Raw genomic sequence first — 18,392 nt, 5'->3', positions numbered from 1 at the left:
CACTCACATCAGTTGAAACATTAATATTGAGAGGGTCAGTTAATGATATTTTTGTTTAAGGAATAACCAGTAGGGTTTGTATTTCAAATTCCCTATTCTAAGTTATAGTTGCCTAAGTTGATAGTTCACTTTTCTCATTCCTCTCCTGCTCTTCTCTGCTATTAGGGAGGTAGGATGTTAAACTACAATTGCGGCTCTGGGAAAACACTGTCAAGCACAATTTGTATCCCATGCAAGAAACACATAATTGGAAGGGACTGAAGAGAAATCCTGACATGTTGTCTATCTCCTATTAAGCCAATGTCTGTGTGCAGTAGTGTGACATATACCATATTGTTGATTATGTTACAAAGTCCTTTACCTTACTCACATAGCAGGGTGTGTGGGAAGAGTTGAAATAGGTCAGGATTTGGAGTTGGAAGCCCAAGATTTGAATCTTGACTTGGGCACTCACGAGCTCTGGAACCATGGGAAACTTATTTTACCTTGCTTTCATCATCTGTTAAAGGGAGTAAGATAACACTTGCATTACCTAACTCTACATGGGCATTATGAGGAAAATACTTTATAACCCATAACATACATTGCATTTCAACTTAATAGACATAAAATGTCTACTGTGTGCCAGAGACTGAAAGGCTTTATGGATACAAAGACTAAATGATTATTGCTTTCAAAAAGCTTACATTATACAATAGGTCAACAGGAAGCATAGAAAGAGGAATCAATGTGTATATTAATAAGTCAACATAGCATGCATACAAGATACAGAGAATAATCGCAATCAGGGGATATAGAAAGGCTGTGTGAATTGCTATTAATTTATGTAATTATAAAATTGGGGTAGGCACACCTGATTCTTTTGGTACTTACAAAAGAAAGACCACAATGACAGTGGGGAGTAATGCTGCAGTTCCTTTAATATAGCACAAAGGCTGTAGGAATGAACAGGCATAGAAAGTAAAGAAGAAAAACATGGTGGAGGGAAGGAATACAAAAGCATACAGCTTAGAGGTGAGAATGGACTGGTAGGGTAAGATAGGCAGCATGGGTAAGACCATTGGGGAGAGTCAGAGTAACCATGAATTAGAGCGTTCAATACCAAAGACCCAGATGCAGAAAAGACAGCTTTTGCAACAGAAGTTTAGAGTCTCATTTTATAGGGCTTTGGTAAGGGACAAATTAATTCTTAATTATGCCACATTGGGGATAGTTCATTAACATATCTATATGTCAGCAATAATTTAATGTTTATATATCCACATCATCTTAAAGTTATCAGTAACATTTCGTGTTCTGCCGGTCTTATTGCAGTTGTCTGGAGCTTAGCTGTTGTTTACATATCATAGGACCAAAAGTCTCTGACAGAAAAGACTAGATAACTTTTCCTGACTTAACACATAGTCTCAGGATGTAATTTTTGGTTAAATATAGTAGAATTTACAAATTATTTTCCTTTGATATTTGGGATGGTCTATACATGATTTCTAGATTCCCCTTTACAACTGTTCCTCCTGCTATTATTAATTTATATTGGCTTTTTATAAACTTATTTACTAGACTAGAAATAGGGTGATTAGGGGGACCAGACAAGAGACAATTTGAAATTATATAGGTACTGGCACTTGAGTTCAGAGAGGATCGAACAATAAGGAATTAAAGGAAGACGGTATCATCAAACAAGACTTGAACTGGGCAGCTCAAATGAACCAGTGGAAAGAGTAATGGATTTGCAATCAGAGGACATTGATTTAAATCCATTCTTATTATAATCATGAAAGCATGCTAGATTTGGAGTGGGAAGATGTATTACCAAATACAGTTTCAGGAGAGGTCATCTAGCCTAACTCTCTCATTTTAGAGGTGAAAAATTGAGATCCAAAAGAAAGAAATGACTTGTCCATGGTCACCCTTCTAACTCTTAAAATATGATTCTATTTTGGAAAACAATTTTCCCTCTCTGGACCTCTGCTTTCTAATGTGCAAAATAAAAGAGTTAAACTATAGATGACTGCTAAAGTATCTGTTATCACTAAATCCTTTGAACTATATGTGTGTGTGTGTGTGTGTGTGTGTGTGTGTGTGTTGTTATTATTTATTTATTTATTTATTTGGATTAACTATTGTTAATCTAAGTGATTACAGAATACTTCTGAATATAATACTGAAAATCTGTAGCTAACAGTGCCTAAGGTGTCAGCTAACTGAATTGGTAGGAACAGATATTCTCTAACAAAATAAGTCTATTGAGACATTACATGGTTACATGTGCATAAAGAATATATAATAAGTATTCTGAATTAAGCCTCATTCAATTGACTCATTATGGTATAAATTAAATTCATTGTTAGTAGACCATTATATATGGTAGGTCCTAATAATAGAAAAGACCTTAGGATTGAGACTTGTGATGGATACCAGACTAATTTAGCCCCAAGTGACTCATCAATATTGAGTTAGCCATTAAGTGATTAATTAACATTTTCAGACTAGCAATTCACAAATAGTGTCCCCTAAGACAAGGAGGTATTATGGTCTGTATAACTGCCTACTCCAGTAATATCACAAATCATTTGTATAGTAAAATTTAAATATAACTAAAGCTTTAAAATATTTATAATGCCAACTAGATGGTACAGTGGATAGAGCATGGAGTCAGAATAATCTGAGTTCAAATACCACTTTCCACACTTAATACGTATGTAGCCATGGGCAATTCAGAAAATTCTCTCTGTCTCAGTTTCCTAATCTGTAAAAGGAACTAATGAAAGTATCTATCTCTGAGAACTATTGGGAGGATCAGATGAGATAATGTTTATATACTACTTTGGAAACCTTAAAATCATTACTAAATGCTAACTATTTTAATTATTATCAATAGGGGCCATAATTAAGATAATATTTCTAAATTGTAAATTTAGAGACAGAAGTCACCTTAGAAGCTAACTAGTCTAATCACTTCAAAGATGATAGAGATTTGAAAAAAAAACTTATCTGGGAAAGATCACACAGGTTATAGAGCAACCAGGTTTAGGTTTGAACCCTGATCTCTTAATTCAAAGTTCATAAATAATAGAAATCTATTCCCATAGATCTATAAATTATATAAGTATGTCCTATTGATGGGTTGAGAAATATATGATAATTTTTAAAACCCTTACCTTCCATCTTCAAATCAATACTGTGTATTGATTCTAAGGCAGAAGAGTGGTAAGGACTAGGCAATGGGGGTAAAGTGATTTGCTCAGGGTCACACAGCTATGAAGTGTCTGAGGTGAAAAGGGTGAAATTACGGCTGAGACTGAATGTATAATTAATTTAGATCACAAAGAATTTTATTTATAAAAATCCTAATGAAAAACTCAAATAATAAAATACCCAAGCCAGGTGTCAAATTTTAGTCTAGTCTAGTAGTAGTCTCACGGTAACTGAGGATGACGATTGTCTTTGTGCGCTTTTGTGCACAAAGAGACTTGTGCGTGAAGATTTAATGGAAAAGTCCATGCACAGAGACAGTCCCACTCTCTCAGCGTTGGAAGCCTGGGTCCATTGGCACAAAAAGTTGTTACACCTGGAGACTTCCTCATCTGCATTAGATGGCCATGTTGTCTTTTGTGCTCCAACACGCCCTAAGCACTTTATGGTGATTTAATTGATATAGTAGAGAAGATTAAGAAGGGAGAAGGAAAGGATGAAGGAGGAAGGAATCAACTTGAACTCCAAAAGGGGCTCAGCTGAGATGCCTTGACCTGATTCATGTCAAGGACAAAAATCACCATCAAAACCCAGACAAATAACTGCCACCACTCTCAAGATGTCAGAACGCCTAGCAAGCTGCCAGCCAGAGTCACCTCTCCAGGGAAAGACCAAGAGGCAGGAAGTGACGTGCCTTATATGGATGTTTTTACATGACTTTTCTGCATCTCATCTGTACCAATGAGGACTTAGCTTGACTTAGGACAGCTCAGAGGTCTGTCCTTTTTTTGCACATGTCTGTTGAAGGCCATCTCCTCAGATAATTAAATCTTGAGTTTGAAGCAGACCTTCAAAATCTTGTTAAACTGAGTAGGGTGGAGAATGTAGAATTTACAAGAGCTGATTCTGTTATTCCAATTCCAAGTGTCTCCATTGTTTCTGATCAGGAATGAACTAAATCACATCTTCTAAAGAATGGTCTGATTAAGGTGTAATAGTTTTAAAATTCACAGAGGCCAGATTTGAATCCAGGGCCTCCCATCTCTGGGCTTGGCTCTCAATCCATTGAGTCACTTAGCTGCCCCAATTTTTTAACTTTTAAATTATTTTTAAATAAACATTTTCAACAGAGCCATAACTTGTGCAAAGAGACTTGAGACTTTACTTAGGCTCCCAGATGTATAGGGCAATGTCAGAAGTTCTGATTCTTTAGTAGGTATAAATAACAAAGTTTAGTAACAATATAGCAAGAACAATTATTTTTGGAATAGGTGACATGCTGAGGCAAACTCCATTTCCATCTCTGAACTCTCTCTCCTTTATTCCCATATCTCACCAGCAATAGTCTTGAACTCCTATCAGGGGTTTCCCCTAACTGCTCAACTGAAGACATGTTTCAAATGGCCTCTTCCAGGTACAGTTTGAGATGGTTATCCCAGGCTTACAAAACTTCATGCATGACTCAGAGATAGCAAGGAAAACAGATAATGAAAGAAATGGTAAAAGTCCCCTCAGAGAAGGAAGAAATAGTGATTAGATAGGGGAAAGGGATTAGCAGTGATAGGACCCACCTTCCCCTGAGTTTATCCCTGGCTTGAAGATATCTTTCATTCTAAACTAAAACCTGCAGATGCAAACAGAAAATGGATTGTGAGACTAAAAGAAGGGAACACGGAGTCAACTGTAAAGATTATAGACTCAAAGAACAAAACCTCTGAATAATAATTATGAGATAGGGAATAGGAATGTCAAAAACTAAAATAAATGCTTTTGTCTCTTAATTCATGGTAACTGAATAAATTAAATTACAAGTAGTAATTCAACAAATTCTTTACATTGGGAGAGTCTATACATAATTAACTTGTAAATGTAAGAAGGGGTAATCTCAGATCTTTTTGGATCAGAAAATCTGTATGTACATTATAGCTCCTACACTTACTTATTCTATTTCTTTTGACAAATCACTTAATCTTTCTGATAAGATTCTTTAATCTCTAAAATAGTATTAGTGTTAACTACTTTGAACACCTTACAAGACAGTCCTGAAGATATGTGTAAATCTGTGATATATTGTTAATTGTTTAGGTCCTGAAGTCATAATTTATGGTAAAAGTTCATCATTGTCAAGGTTACTCATAAAATTTCCTTGAATTTCCCATAAAACACAGTACATATTCTTTAAAAATTGCAGTTGGAGAAAGACTTATTTAAAAGGAGCCAGTCTGCATCAGAGAACAAAGGTTCTAAGATGGTCATTATGGAAATAATTTATTATAAATTATTTTTAGAAAACAAGTTAAACTATTGCTCATACTAGAAATTGGAACAGGTGTCCACAAATTTCTAGTGTAATGTAATGAAAGTTATTACAGCTTTAAAAGAGGACTAATCTCTACCAGTAGCAATGCAATGATCCAGAACTATTCAGGAACACCTGAGAAAGAACACTATCCACCTCCAAAGGAAGAACTGTGAGAAAAGAAACACCGGAGAAAAACAACTGTTTGATCACATGGGTTGGTGGGGCTATGATTAGGAAAGTAGACTCTAAAAGATCACCCAGGTGCAAATATTAATAATATGGAAATAGGTCTTGATCAATGACACATGTTAAACCCAGTGGAATTACACCTCAGATACAGGAAGGGGATGGGGAGAGGGAAGGGAAAGAACATGAGTCTTGTAACCATAGAAAAATATTCTAAATCATCTAATTAAATAATTTTTTAAAAGAATAAAAAATAAAAATGGACTTAGACTTTTTGAACCTCTGTAGAAGAAAGATTAGAGTCATTAAAACTGATGATTAGGGGGAATTGATCTTGAAAGGCTCTCTTCCTGGAGCTCCAGTACCACATACCAACTTACTATTGCACATTTCAAAATAGATTTCTCATAATTATCTCAAACTCAATATATAAAAAAAAAGAATTCTATATCTCTTCCTCCAAACCTCCCTCCACCAAAACTTTTCCTTTTACCATCAAGTGTACTACGATCCTTCAAGCCACAGAGGTTCACCACCTTAGTATCATCCCCTTTCATTAAACATTCATTTGGTTTCTGAATCATGTAATTTATTTTTTCTATATCTCTAAAATATGTTACCTTCTCTCCACTCATATAGTTACTATCCTAGTTCAGGTTCTTATCATCTCTTACTTGTGCTGTTGCAATAGCCTTCCAATTGGTTTTCTTGCTTCAATTCCCTTTCCGTGCCAATCTACCACCTGCAGAATTCATAAAGTGATTTTCTTAAAAGTAGTGAACAGTGATCCCCTTTTGCCAGTAGCCTCAAATGTACATTGACCTGTCTGATATAAAACTCTTTCCTTCTGACCCCATCTCAAATTTTCAATCATATACATTACTCCCCTCCATTCAATATACATTCTAATTAGATTAACCTACTTGTAGTTCCTTCCACAAAGCATTCCATTTCCCAACCCTGTGTCTTTGATCTCAATAGACATCATACTTGACTGTTCTCCATCCTCACATTTTACCACCACTGGGTTCTTTCAAGATTCATGGCAAGTGTATTTTTCTGTAGGCCTTTCCTTGGCATCCTCAGCACTGCTTTTATTTTTCCTTGAAGACTATCTTATATCTATTCTCTGTGTATTATGTACCTTTTTATGCACATACTCTCTTCTTTATTTGAACTCTTTGAGTGAAAGAACCTTTGTGTTTTTTTTCTCCGTGTCCCCAGCAGGTAGTGGCTGATAGTTTTGATTATTTTTAGGGTGATCTTATCATCATCAATTAACTGATTCTTCATATTATATCACCATGAGGAAAGAGAGGACACAAGGAAGCCAAAGGAAATTGAAAAGAGAATTTTTTTAATTGACCAGGAAGTGTCAGGAAGACCACCTAAGTCTATGTCTTCTGCTAACTCTTTTTGACTAAGCAGAATGAAAATATTCTCTGTGGATATGATAAAGAATACGTGGTTGAATTACATTTGGCAATATGAGTGGCTCTCACATTGAAGGCTAAGTGGAAAATGAGAAAAATCTGAGGAAATAAATTTGTATCTTCTTTCTCATATTCACTGTGAGTATAAATCCATTGAGTGAAATGCTCACGTTTCCTTCTCTGTTTCTTTGTCTGTCTTTCCCTCTGTGCCTATATGTCTCAGTCTCTCTCTGTGTCTGTGTGTGTGTGTGTGTGTGTGTGTTCTCCCTTTTACTTTCAGGTATTTCAATTTGGGTAAGTTAAATTCTACCTTGATAAGACTCCATTTTAAATATAAGGCAGTATTTGGTTGTAAACTGTAAAGCACTACATGCTATTTCCTCAGAGGAAAGAATTCCCACTGATACAGATCAGCAACTTAACTACACTACACTCTTACTTAGATACTTCAAAATTCCTCCCTTTTCCTAGGGAAAAGTCTGCTTTTTTGCAAGAAGTTTGAATACGTTTGGCAGCTTGTATTATAGAGTGGAAAAGTGTAAAATTCTATGTAGCTTTCAGCTTTTTAGGAAGGGAGCAAATGTTCCATGTAACAAAGTAGAATTTACCATAAATTCAGATGTTGAGTAGTTATCACCATTGAGGGAAAAAGAATCAATTGTAACTGAATAAATTATTAAAGTTATGCAGAATTATTGATGCACTAGAGAAATACATGAGAATTATGTGGGTCTGAGCAATGGAAAGATCATCAATTAAGCAAATACAATGAGTTTATAAATAGCATTAAGCAATGGGGAGCTTGCCTTTGTGAGTTGGCATGCTAAATTTCCTAGGGTAATTGACAATCAAACAGATTTTCTTTGTGTACATTTAAATTTATGAATGGGAGAAAAAAGAATATTAAAATGTAGACAATCTATGGTAAAAATTAAATGATAATGTCATATCTGTTAAATTACAATATTTATGAGATTTGCAGATGGCTGCTAGGGAAAGAAAGAGCATAATTTACATATACCAATTGTGTCTGTGTCCAGAATCTGTATAGGCACAATTCTCAGCTTATTTGCAAACATCTCTCCAGTTAGACTGTGTCTGCACCACAACTGATGATCAAAAACCTAAACTCAGCAAGGACCAAGCAAGCACTGATTTAAAATACTATAACCTTTTGCTTGAGACATGCATGCCAAGACTATTTCTTCTTTATTAGTCTCTAATATTTTGACACCTTCTTTGGAAATTAAATCATTAAGGGTCATTTTTAAAGGACCAGTTATAAACATTCTGCTACATACATGATCCTTCCCCCCAACTGGTACATTAAAATTTAAATCTTTGGAGATTTGATGTCCTCTAATGAGAGCCTGTAGAGTGCTGGGACATCACTATAGGAATCAGCCTTGAGCAAAGTAGAAAATATGAAAGGGTCTTTGAGAAAACTGTGGTGGATTTTAGGAAATATCTACTACAGCTAAAAGAAAACTAGTCCTGGTAGGCACTGGATAGAATACTAATCATGGAATCAGCAAGACCAGGATTCAAATTTGACCTCAGATACTTCCTGACTCTGTTATACTGGGGAAGTCATTTAATCTCTGTTTCACTATCCTCAATTGTAAAATGGGGATAATAACAGCACCTATCTCACAGAGTTGTGAATATCATATGAGATAACATTTGTAAAGTATTTGGAACAATTCCTGGCACATAGTAGTAGTAGTCTCTTGGTAACCGAGAATGATTGTCTTTGTGCGTTTTCATCTATGGATAGATGAGTGTGCACAAAGACACTTGTGTGTGAAGGTTTAAGTGGAAAAGTTGATGCACAGAGTCAGCCCCACTCTCTCGGCATTGGAAGCCTGGGTCCAGAGGCATGAAAGGTCGTTACACCTGGAGACTTCCTCAGCTGCATTGGATGGCCGTGTTGTCTTTTGTGCTCCAACATGGCCTAAGCACTCCACATAGTAGGCACTATATAAATGCATATTCCCTTACCCTCACCCCTTTTATGTTCTATCTGACATAGCAGTAGTGACAATTAATTATGGAATTTTATAGTTGTAAAGGATCTTAAGGATTATCCTGCCAAATTTCTGTATTTTTAAGGAAAACACAAAATATCTGCTATTATTTCTTCGAATGTACATTATACACTGAGTTAAGAGAGATGGTGGTTCAAACCCTACTTCTAACATGTTCTAGATACTCAAAAGTGAACGAACCATTCGGCCTCTTTGATGCTCAATTTTTCATCTATAAAATAGGGAAGATAATACCTGTAACATTTGCCTCATTGAGATTTTGTCAGTTTCAAAACAAATAATGTATGTAAAGCTCTTTTTTGAATGCTCTGTGAATATTGATCATCACCAAGAATATTTCTTGGACTCAGTCTTCCTGATTTCCAGATATAATATTTTTCCACTACATTATACAACTTGCAACAACAAGCATTCATTCAAAATCCCAGTCAGTAGCAGTTAGTTAAGAAAAAAAAAAACCCAAAGCTTCTGCTAAGCTTATTAGCTACTAGAAAGTTTAAGAAATGTATTTTATCCCAATTCTTCAGAATGTTCCCTTTTTCCTTTTGCCATTTCCTTTCCCACTCCCCACTCTGCTCCCATATCAACTGTGTTACTAATTAAGTTATGCCCCCTAAATTTTGACTGTCCTGCATTGTTTTGTATGTAATCCATATATTTGCACTTTAAAAAAATAATTTTATCAATAGCCTTCATTTTTCATTCACCTACATTCACCTACACCCAAATTGGTAGCAAAACTAAAATCAAGAAATAGTAGATTATAAACAGACAGTTAACATTCATTTAGGACACATGGGAGATAGAGTAGTGGTACACACATGAGCTATTCAATAAAATCCAACAAGCATTTATCAATTTCCAATTTAAAATTAAAAGTACAGCAAGAGGTAAAATTCACCTACTTTTTCAATATGCCTTTTCCTCTACATCTTATAGACAGTCAACATATTAAAAAAAAAAGAGGGGGAAATTGATCAGTGAAACTAACTAATAAATCCAACAAAATTGAAATTATGGACAGTTTTCCACATCCAGTCTCCACCTCTGCAAAGAAGGTGGGTCACCTTCCAAGACATATCTATGACATCAAATTTGGTTGTCCCTATATTTTTGGTCTGATATTAAGAAAAGTTTTTTTTTTTTTCTGTCTATAAAACAACCACTAATTTCAGGAGTCTGTATCACTTAAAATCTGAGATACCAGCATCAATCCTTGTGCTTGCTGTTAGTGAATTTCAAAGAAACCACAGATCTTACCACATAAACAACAGATTTACTTTAGCCAAACAGGAAATGTTGGCAGCAGGGATTAGAGGTTAAATGAGAATACTTGATATCATAGTAATTAAAAGAGAAAGTGGTCTATTGGGTAGAGCACTGGATGTGAAATCTATTCTGTTCTCTGCCATTCATTGCCTTTCAACAGACATCCCTTATTTGATCTTTCCACATAGATAAAGAACAAAGAGTTGTTCGAGATTTACAGTAATATGGTAGAAGCAAGGAAATGATTTCTATAGCACATTTTTCAAAGAAACAATTTAAAGAATGTATTACTGAAAGATATCTAGAATCATTTGATTTTGAAAATGAGCACAAAGAAATAAAGAATGCTGAAATAATACAAAGAGAAGAAGTTAATATATCATCTTTGGACTAAAAGTTATGCTTTTTTTTCTGCTGACCTATGACAATGAATAGAAATCCAAATTGGTAGCAAAACCTGAAATTAAGAAGTATAACAGATTCAGATTAGGAAACACATGAGTCATCCAATAAAATCCAACAAATATTTATTAATCTCCAAATGAATATGAAAAATATAATGAAAGATTCTTCAGATATAAATATGGAAATGGGAAAAATCAATTTTTATTTTCAAGGAGATTTTATTTCTTTGGGAATGTAGCAGTGCAATGGAAAGAGTCCTGAATGTGGAATTACTGAATTTGGCATCATGAAGCTTGAGTTTGAACCTTGGCTGTGCTATTTACTACTTGCATGATGCTGTTAAGTCATTTAACTTCTCTGATTTTTGGTTTCCTCAACTGTAAAATGAATAGTTTAGACTAGATCACCTATAAGATTCTTTACAAATAAAAGAGATCCTATAATTCAGATTATTATAAATGGAAACTTATGGAGGGATGAGAAAGCAGTGACTAATTAAAGGGTTAAGTATTATATATCCAATGTACCATGAACAGTGTGCCCAGAGATCCTAGCCAAAATTAATGTGAAAAGAATGATAGTGACACCACATTTTAACAATCTTGCTAGTGCATGGACCCAGTAGAAAGTAAGCTCTTTGAGGGTAGGAACCTATCATTTTATCTTTCTATTTCCAGCACCTAACATAATGTTTTGCACAAAGTAGACATTTAACAAAAGCCTTCTTAAATTTAATTCACTTAAACTTTATTGACCCAGCTGCAATCATTTCTAAACCTAACTACTTAGGTATTTATAAAATGTTCTACTTCCATTCCTAAGAACACTAACTGACAGAAAAGTACATAAAAAAGCATCCACTCCTTCTTGATGAAAGACTGTAGATCTGTATCAGTGAGTGCTCTCTGTGTGTATCTGAGGGGAAGAGAAAGGCTGCCAAATCAGCAGTGAAAGACAGGGCTGCTGAAAATGCCATATGGAAGAGAGCGGGAGTCCCTAATGTGAATTCCACCAGGAAGCCGTCAACTTGTCACAAATGTTAACAAGGAAACTGACATTTTCTTCTCCTCTTTCTTTCAAGCAACCCCAGGGCATTGATTTTTTTTTTTTAGAAATGCAGTAACCTCTGGAACATCAACCCTTGTCTATTTCCACTCATATTCTGTCCTTCCAGTCTCTATTTCTTTTCACTACAATTGTTTCTTTAAATTTTTTGTACATGACTATATATAGTTGCAAATAAAATATGTAGATCCTTATATGAGAGGAGATGAAACTCACCTCTGGAAAAGTAAAGGAGAAAAAGAAGATCGAGGAAATTATTGTTAGTGTCTAAACTGTAGCAACTTGACAGAAAGTCACTGTAAAGAAATCATTTTTTAACCAAATATGAAGTAGGATGTCAAAGAAGACAGCTATTAGAGGGAGACAGAAACAGAGAGATAGAGGTAGAGGCAGAGAGAGACAGAGAATGAGACAGAGGCAAGGAAGTGGGCAATTATTTATTTTCTTGCCCTCTTGGAATATGGATTCTTTATGGCTCTCTTGATATAGTCATAAGATTACAAAGAAAAACAATTATAATACACTGTACTCATCAAAATTTTAAAAGCCACAAATTCATGGACCCCAAATAAGAATCCTTGTGACCATTTTAAAACAAACCTTTTAGATTTGAAGATTCTGATTTTCATTGTGCCTACATTAAAAAAAAAAACTAAACTAAAACTAAAACTCTTCTCCATTAAAATTCCATTCTGTTTTATCACTGTGGCAAGATGGTGGTCCTGGATCATTGAAAATGATACCATCAGAGTATAAGCTCTGAAAAAAACTTTATATACAGTTCTTGAAAAGAAATGTAGTCCAAAAACTATCCTTCCTAATTACATTGAAGTACATTTCTTTGATCTACATCAAGTTAGAAAAAAATTGATTCCTGAATTATAAAAGTTTCAATATCTCTTACAAGGTTTGACAGATTAAAATTTAAAATTTTCAAATGTTGGAATGAATCTTTGACCTCATCAATTTCCTGCAATGTTACAGTCCACAATTCATTTGTTCCTGCCAATCCTGTGTCTCTTGCTTATTTCCTAATCTAAGATCACCAGAGGGAGTACACCTAAAACTCTGAAGGCTTTTTCTTTCTATCTCCTGACATCGTGAGTACAGGGATGAATCATGCTGTATGCCTACTTTGCCACCTCTCACCTTCACTATATGACATACCTATATTCTCTTCCTATCATGAAAGGAATTCCCTGATTTCATATTTTGCTCCTATTCTCCTATGAAGTTTCTCAATTGCAATATACAGTGCAGGAAGGAGAGGCTGTCCTGTTCCTGAAATGGGGGTGCTGTCTCCATATTGAAGCTAGTTTGGGTGCTCTAGAAGGTCCTTTAGAAGGGCAGTAACTCAGGTGAGACAATCATCCAAAGCAATTCAGCCCTATGAGTATGCTTACTACCTAAGAGAAAGAATCAGAAAGTGACCTGGTAAAATAAGGATGGAAAAAGACAGAATTACTCACTAAGAGTAAGTTGGGGAAAGGGAGCTGTGTATTCCTCTAGTGCATGCAATGGCATACAATGGCAACAGATCTTTAGGGAAGTTTCTAGCATATTGAATGGACTCCCTGTGTTGAATTTATAATAGATTATACATGAAACTAACACAAGATGGGTGCATGTAAATAGATTACAACCTATCTCATTGGAGGACTTATGATGACTAATGTTATTACAAATAGATAAAAGTTTTGAGGCTTAGTATAGTGTCAAAGTGCTTAGCACAGTGCATGGCAGATAGTAAGGACTATATAAAAGTTACAGTAGTAGTAGTAGTAGTAGTAATTTGTTATAAAAATGAAATCTTTAGTAATAATTAATTGGTAATATAATATAGAAAAGTATTGTCTTTTGGATCCATGCTCTACAACCACACCTGCATAGGTATAGTCCAACCCCAAAGCTGTAGAAGCCAACAGGAATAAGAATGAGATTGCCCAACCTGGCTCCAGTCATCTTTTATTGAAATAATCTGGGAAGATTGAATCACAATGGTGATAATGTCAGCTTTTCATAAGTTATTGGTTTTCTTCGTGTACTCTAATTGTACTATTGTACTGAATTAATACTCCACTACACATGTTTTGGAGGATAAAAAAAAAATTAGTAACATCCAAGCAGACCTTGAAAGACAGTGGAGGGTGGACAAATAAGGTAAGTTGGTGGTGGTTAGGAGATATATAAAGTGGGTTGTTGCATTAGGATTCAAGCTATTTATTGAAAGGTCTGCTCATTCAGCAAGGGATATATATAGACAGAGTATTATCAGCTAACTCCAGAATTCCATTAAATACTACATTTAAATGGAATCAGCTTTAAACAACTCCAACTAGCCAAAATATAGATCAGCTTTTTAAACATGAATAACATAAATGGCTCTAGTTTTCACATGAAAAGTGCATGTCAAAACAATTCAGCAAATTGCAAGACCATCCTATACTTTTGGGTCAGAGGAAATGATTTAGGACTTCATCACTAAAATCCATAACTACTATGGACTATCATATGTGGTCCACTATATCAGGTCAACTTTATTTTAACCATACTTCATTTTACTTTCTAGCTTTTAGCTTGCCAGGAAAAGGGCTTATACACATGTGTGCTCAATGGAACCTTTCCCTCCTTCTAGCTCTATTGACCCATCCACATTCTCAATTCTGGAAGCATTAATGAATCCCAGAACATTGGCTATCATGACATCATTTAGCCAGAGAGACTCGCAACTTTCATCAGTGTCAGCCCTTAATGTGCCCTTGTCCTGTCTGTTAGATATAGACATGACTCATCTATTAGGCACATCAGAGCAAACCTTGGTGCTTTCCTGGTTCCAGTGAACTGAAGTTATTTATTAACTCAAAAGTGGGACTTAGTACTATAGTATTTCAATTCTATATCCTTATTAAATTCCTTAGGAATTAATACTTTTTAGGGCTAATCCCCCTCCTCCTCCCAGCAAGGAGGTAGCAGGTAGACATGGATAGTATGGACACACATCAAGTTATAGCAAGTAGTTCTTTTCCCACATAGATGATGGAGTGGAACACCAAAAAATCATTGAAAAAATATGGTTGAGAAGCTAATATTCAATTTGAATGAAGACATTTACAACATACTTGCTAACTGGCTATTTTACATCTTCTCTCTACAAAGTATAACCTCATAAATGCAAAGTAGGCATCCTTTCTTTCTAATGGCTTCTCTCTTTCATCAATCTCTCTGTTGGTACTGCTTTTAGTTTAACTGTTCCAATAACCACTAAGCTCCTGCACCAGGGTTCACTGAGAGAAGAAGCAAGGTGTCTTTCAAGATTTCACAAAGTTTCTAAGAAAAGAAAGAAGGTATAAGTGAGGTGGAGTATCATCCCTAGCCCAGGATTATCCAGAAGACTGGGATCATTGTTAGTAGCTAGCTGAAGTTAATGAGATAAATGTCTCCATTTGATATTCCAGAGTCAATAGATATCCCTTGAATTTCAAAACCAATAAGAATAAGGGAGAGTAAGGGGGAAGAGATTGATCTTAATTCTGCCTCAATATGCAATAAAAATTCATTGAAACCAATAGGAAGTCATCAGAGAACATTTGTACATTCTTTGTAGGGAAGTATAGGAGTACTTTTTTTTCTATCCCTAAGCAGGGAACTATAGAATCAGTTTTTTTTAAAGGCAAGTATCAGTTATCTATATCTTTGCCTATATTTATATATCAAATATATATATATATATATATATATATATATATTTGGAAAGGAGGATATTTAAATCCAGTCCCCATGCATGTAATTTTTCAAATCCAGAGAATTCTCCCTGGCTACCATTCAAGAATTTACTCTTTTTGATGGAATGGACTGTTGTAGATATAGTACAAGCATCTCTCAAACACAGCACATAGTAAATGCTTAATAAATGTTTTATTTAAAATTTATGTCGATTATTATTGAAATTTACAAAAGAAAGATGACAGGTTCTCTCTCTCTCTCTCTCTCTCTCTCTCTCTCTCTCTCTCTCTCTCTCTCTCTCTCTCTCTCTCTCTCTCTCTCTCTCTCTCTTTCTGCAAAGGGGTTCAAAATACCTAATCTTGACATTAGACATGAGGAGAAAATTATTCAGTTTGTTGAAATATTTTTCATGTCTTCACTGTAAATCTAACAATTTTATGTCCTTTACTCCATGTGCCTTGTCTCAGAGCAAAAGAAGCACTACCAGAAAGAGGTGAACAGTACTATGAAAATCAATTGTATTACCTGGGTGTTAATAAGCTTGTGTCATTGATATCACAGGCTTTTAATTCATTATGCCTTTATGGACTTCTATCCCACAATGCTAGAGCTATGTGACAATGCCCCAGGGATCTCTCACTCCCATATCATTTAAATAGTCTTTTTTTTTAATGTGTACCAAAAAGAGATACCAGGTGTCTAGCAGTGTTACACTCTGCCATTATATTATCACTACTTTTCTTTGCATAAATACAGGGTTGACTTTTTACCACTTAAAGCTTGTCCATTCATTAGATTGAATAGTTTTCCAAATACACAACAATGAGGGTTATCTCTGGGTCTTTCAACAGAGCTGTCTTGGACTTAATTTAAAAAATGATCTCTTGTTTCTTAAATGATGATTGTGTCTGCAGTGTGTAGCATTATCCACTGGAGAATTATAATTAAAAAGATTAATTTGGAGACTTTATGTTTGACAGAAACAGGTATTTGACTTCTTATTGGTGAAATCAGAAGAGTACCAAGCTTGAATCATACTATATAGAGCAATCTTAAGGAAGAAAAAGAACATGTTGAAGTTAGTGCAGGGTCCCATTTCCTGGGAATAGCATTTTAATATATTGAAAGTGATTAGCACAAGGGGGTGAATTTTATATTAGAAGGTACAAAATCCCCAGGGAAAAATAATACCAGGAGGGGTTTGGTGCATCCATGAAAAATGGTAACATAATTATGGACCACTTTTTGGATCTGTACTCATGACAAAATAGAAGACTCATTCCTATTGAAAACACTAGAATATATAGGACTAAGTGGGCCTTTCCTCAAAATAATAAACAGTATGTATACATACTGTTTATTATTTTTGAGGAATATATATATATAAAGTACAAATATTATTTCACTCTTATAGAAGATACCATAGTGTTTGAGAAATTAATGTTCTTGATCATAGGCACAAATTCTAAGGTTCTGAGGTGAGATTCAAATAAGCTTCCTGATGCCAACTGAGCTCTTTCTTTAAAAATAAAATAAAACAAATTTTAAAATGTTTTACTGATTTTTTTCCATCATAATAATTTTCCAGTGACTACGTTCTCTCCTCATCTATGAATGAAATAATTCCTTGTAAAAAAGAAAAAGTCATACAAAACAACACAATACATTGAACTTGTATAGTCTACCTAAATTTCAGTTAACAATTTCTCTACTGAAAGACAAGACACGTGCTGCATCAAGAAGTCCTCTAATGTCCATTAGAACCTCAATTATTTAACATTGTACTAGAAACACTAGCTGTAGCAATTAGAGAAGAAAATAAATTAAAGATATTCAAATAGGCAATGAGGAGACTAAAATATCACTCTTTACAGATAACATGATGGTTGTAATATTTATTGGGAAAGAAAATGGGAAGATTGGAAAACAGGGGATAATGGGAGGTTTGTATGGGGTATGGAGGAGTTAAGGGGAGAGAGGGTATATTGCTTGGTGAAGCAAGGGAGGGAGATGCCCCCTGCTGAGAGGAAACAGCAGGGGTCCAATGAGGTCTGTTTGTCTTTGAATGACTGAAACTGAAGTTCAGCTCCCTCTGTGACCAGAAATGATAGTCCACGCATCTGACTACGTATTCAAATAATGTAAAGTTTAATAACTAGTTGGGATTGGAGTTTTTTTTTTAGCTTCAGACCTGAGGCCAGGCCCCAGAGGCTGGCAGAGGGTTCTCCCATTCCCATCTACTCTATATCAGTCCACTTTTGTCTTTTTTTAGAATCTTAGCAGTAGACAGAAAGCAAACAAGAACAGATCTAACCTTCAGAAGAGATTGGACTTGAATCTTCAGGCTGAACCAAGAAAGAGCATAGCACTCCAGACTGGCTGATCAGCTCCTTCTTCCTCCAACACCCGGAGGCAAGTCCCACCCGGCAGGAAGGAAGTGCTAGTCACAAGACCCAACTGCCACTCCCAGTTGGGCCCTTCCCCCACAAACTGTCAGTCTTGTTTCCTTTCCACATGGTCTACTTAAAGAATCCTAGCGAATCAACTAAAAAGCTAGTGGAAATAACCAACAACTTTAGCAAAGTTGCAGGAAACAAAATAAACCCACATAAAGCATCAGCATTTCTATATATTTCCAACACAACCCAACAGCAAGAATTAGAAATTGAGAAATTCCATTTAAAATCACCCTAGACAATATAAATTATTTAGGAATTTATTTGCCAAGACAAACACAGGAATTATATGAACACAACTACAAAACAC

General features: G+C 35.1%; 1 long non-coding RNA gene across 1 annotated transcript; it reads right to left on the bottom strand.

The window, feature by feature from the left end:
* Positions 1-315: 315 nt before the first annotated feature.
* On the bottom strand, positions 316-18,037 carry LOC103104769 (uncharacterized). Its single transcript, XR_001627943.2, has 3 exons — positions 17,941-18,037; positions 6,358-6,425; positions 316-499 (listed from the first exon to the last, which is right to left on the bottom strand). It is a non-coding gene; the product is annotated as an uncharacterized LOC103104769 (long non-coding RNA).
* Positions 18,038-18,392: the final 355 nt, after the last annotated feature.

The sequence above is a fragment of the Monodelphis domestica genome, chromosome 2 (assembly GCF_027887165.1).
Source record: "Monodelphis domestica isolate mMonDom1 chromosome 2, mMonDom1.pri, whole genome shotgun sequence".
In the NCBI taxonomy this organism is placed as follows: Eukaryota; Metazoa; Chordata; class Mammalia; order Didelphimorphia; family Didelphidae; genus Monodelphis; species Monodelphis domestica.
This window is presented reverse-complemented; position numbering and strand designations above follow the sequence as displayed.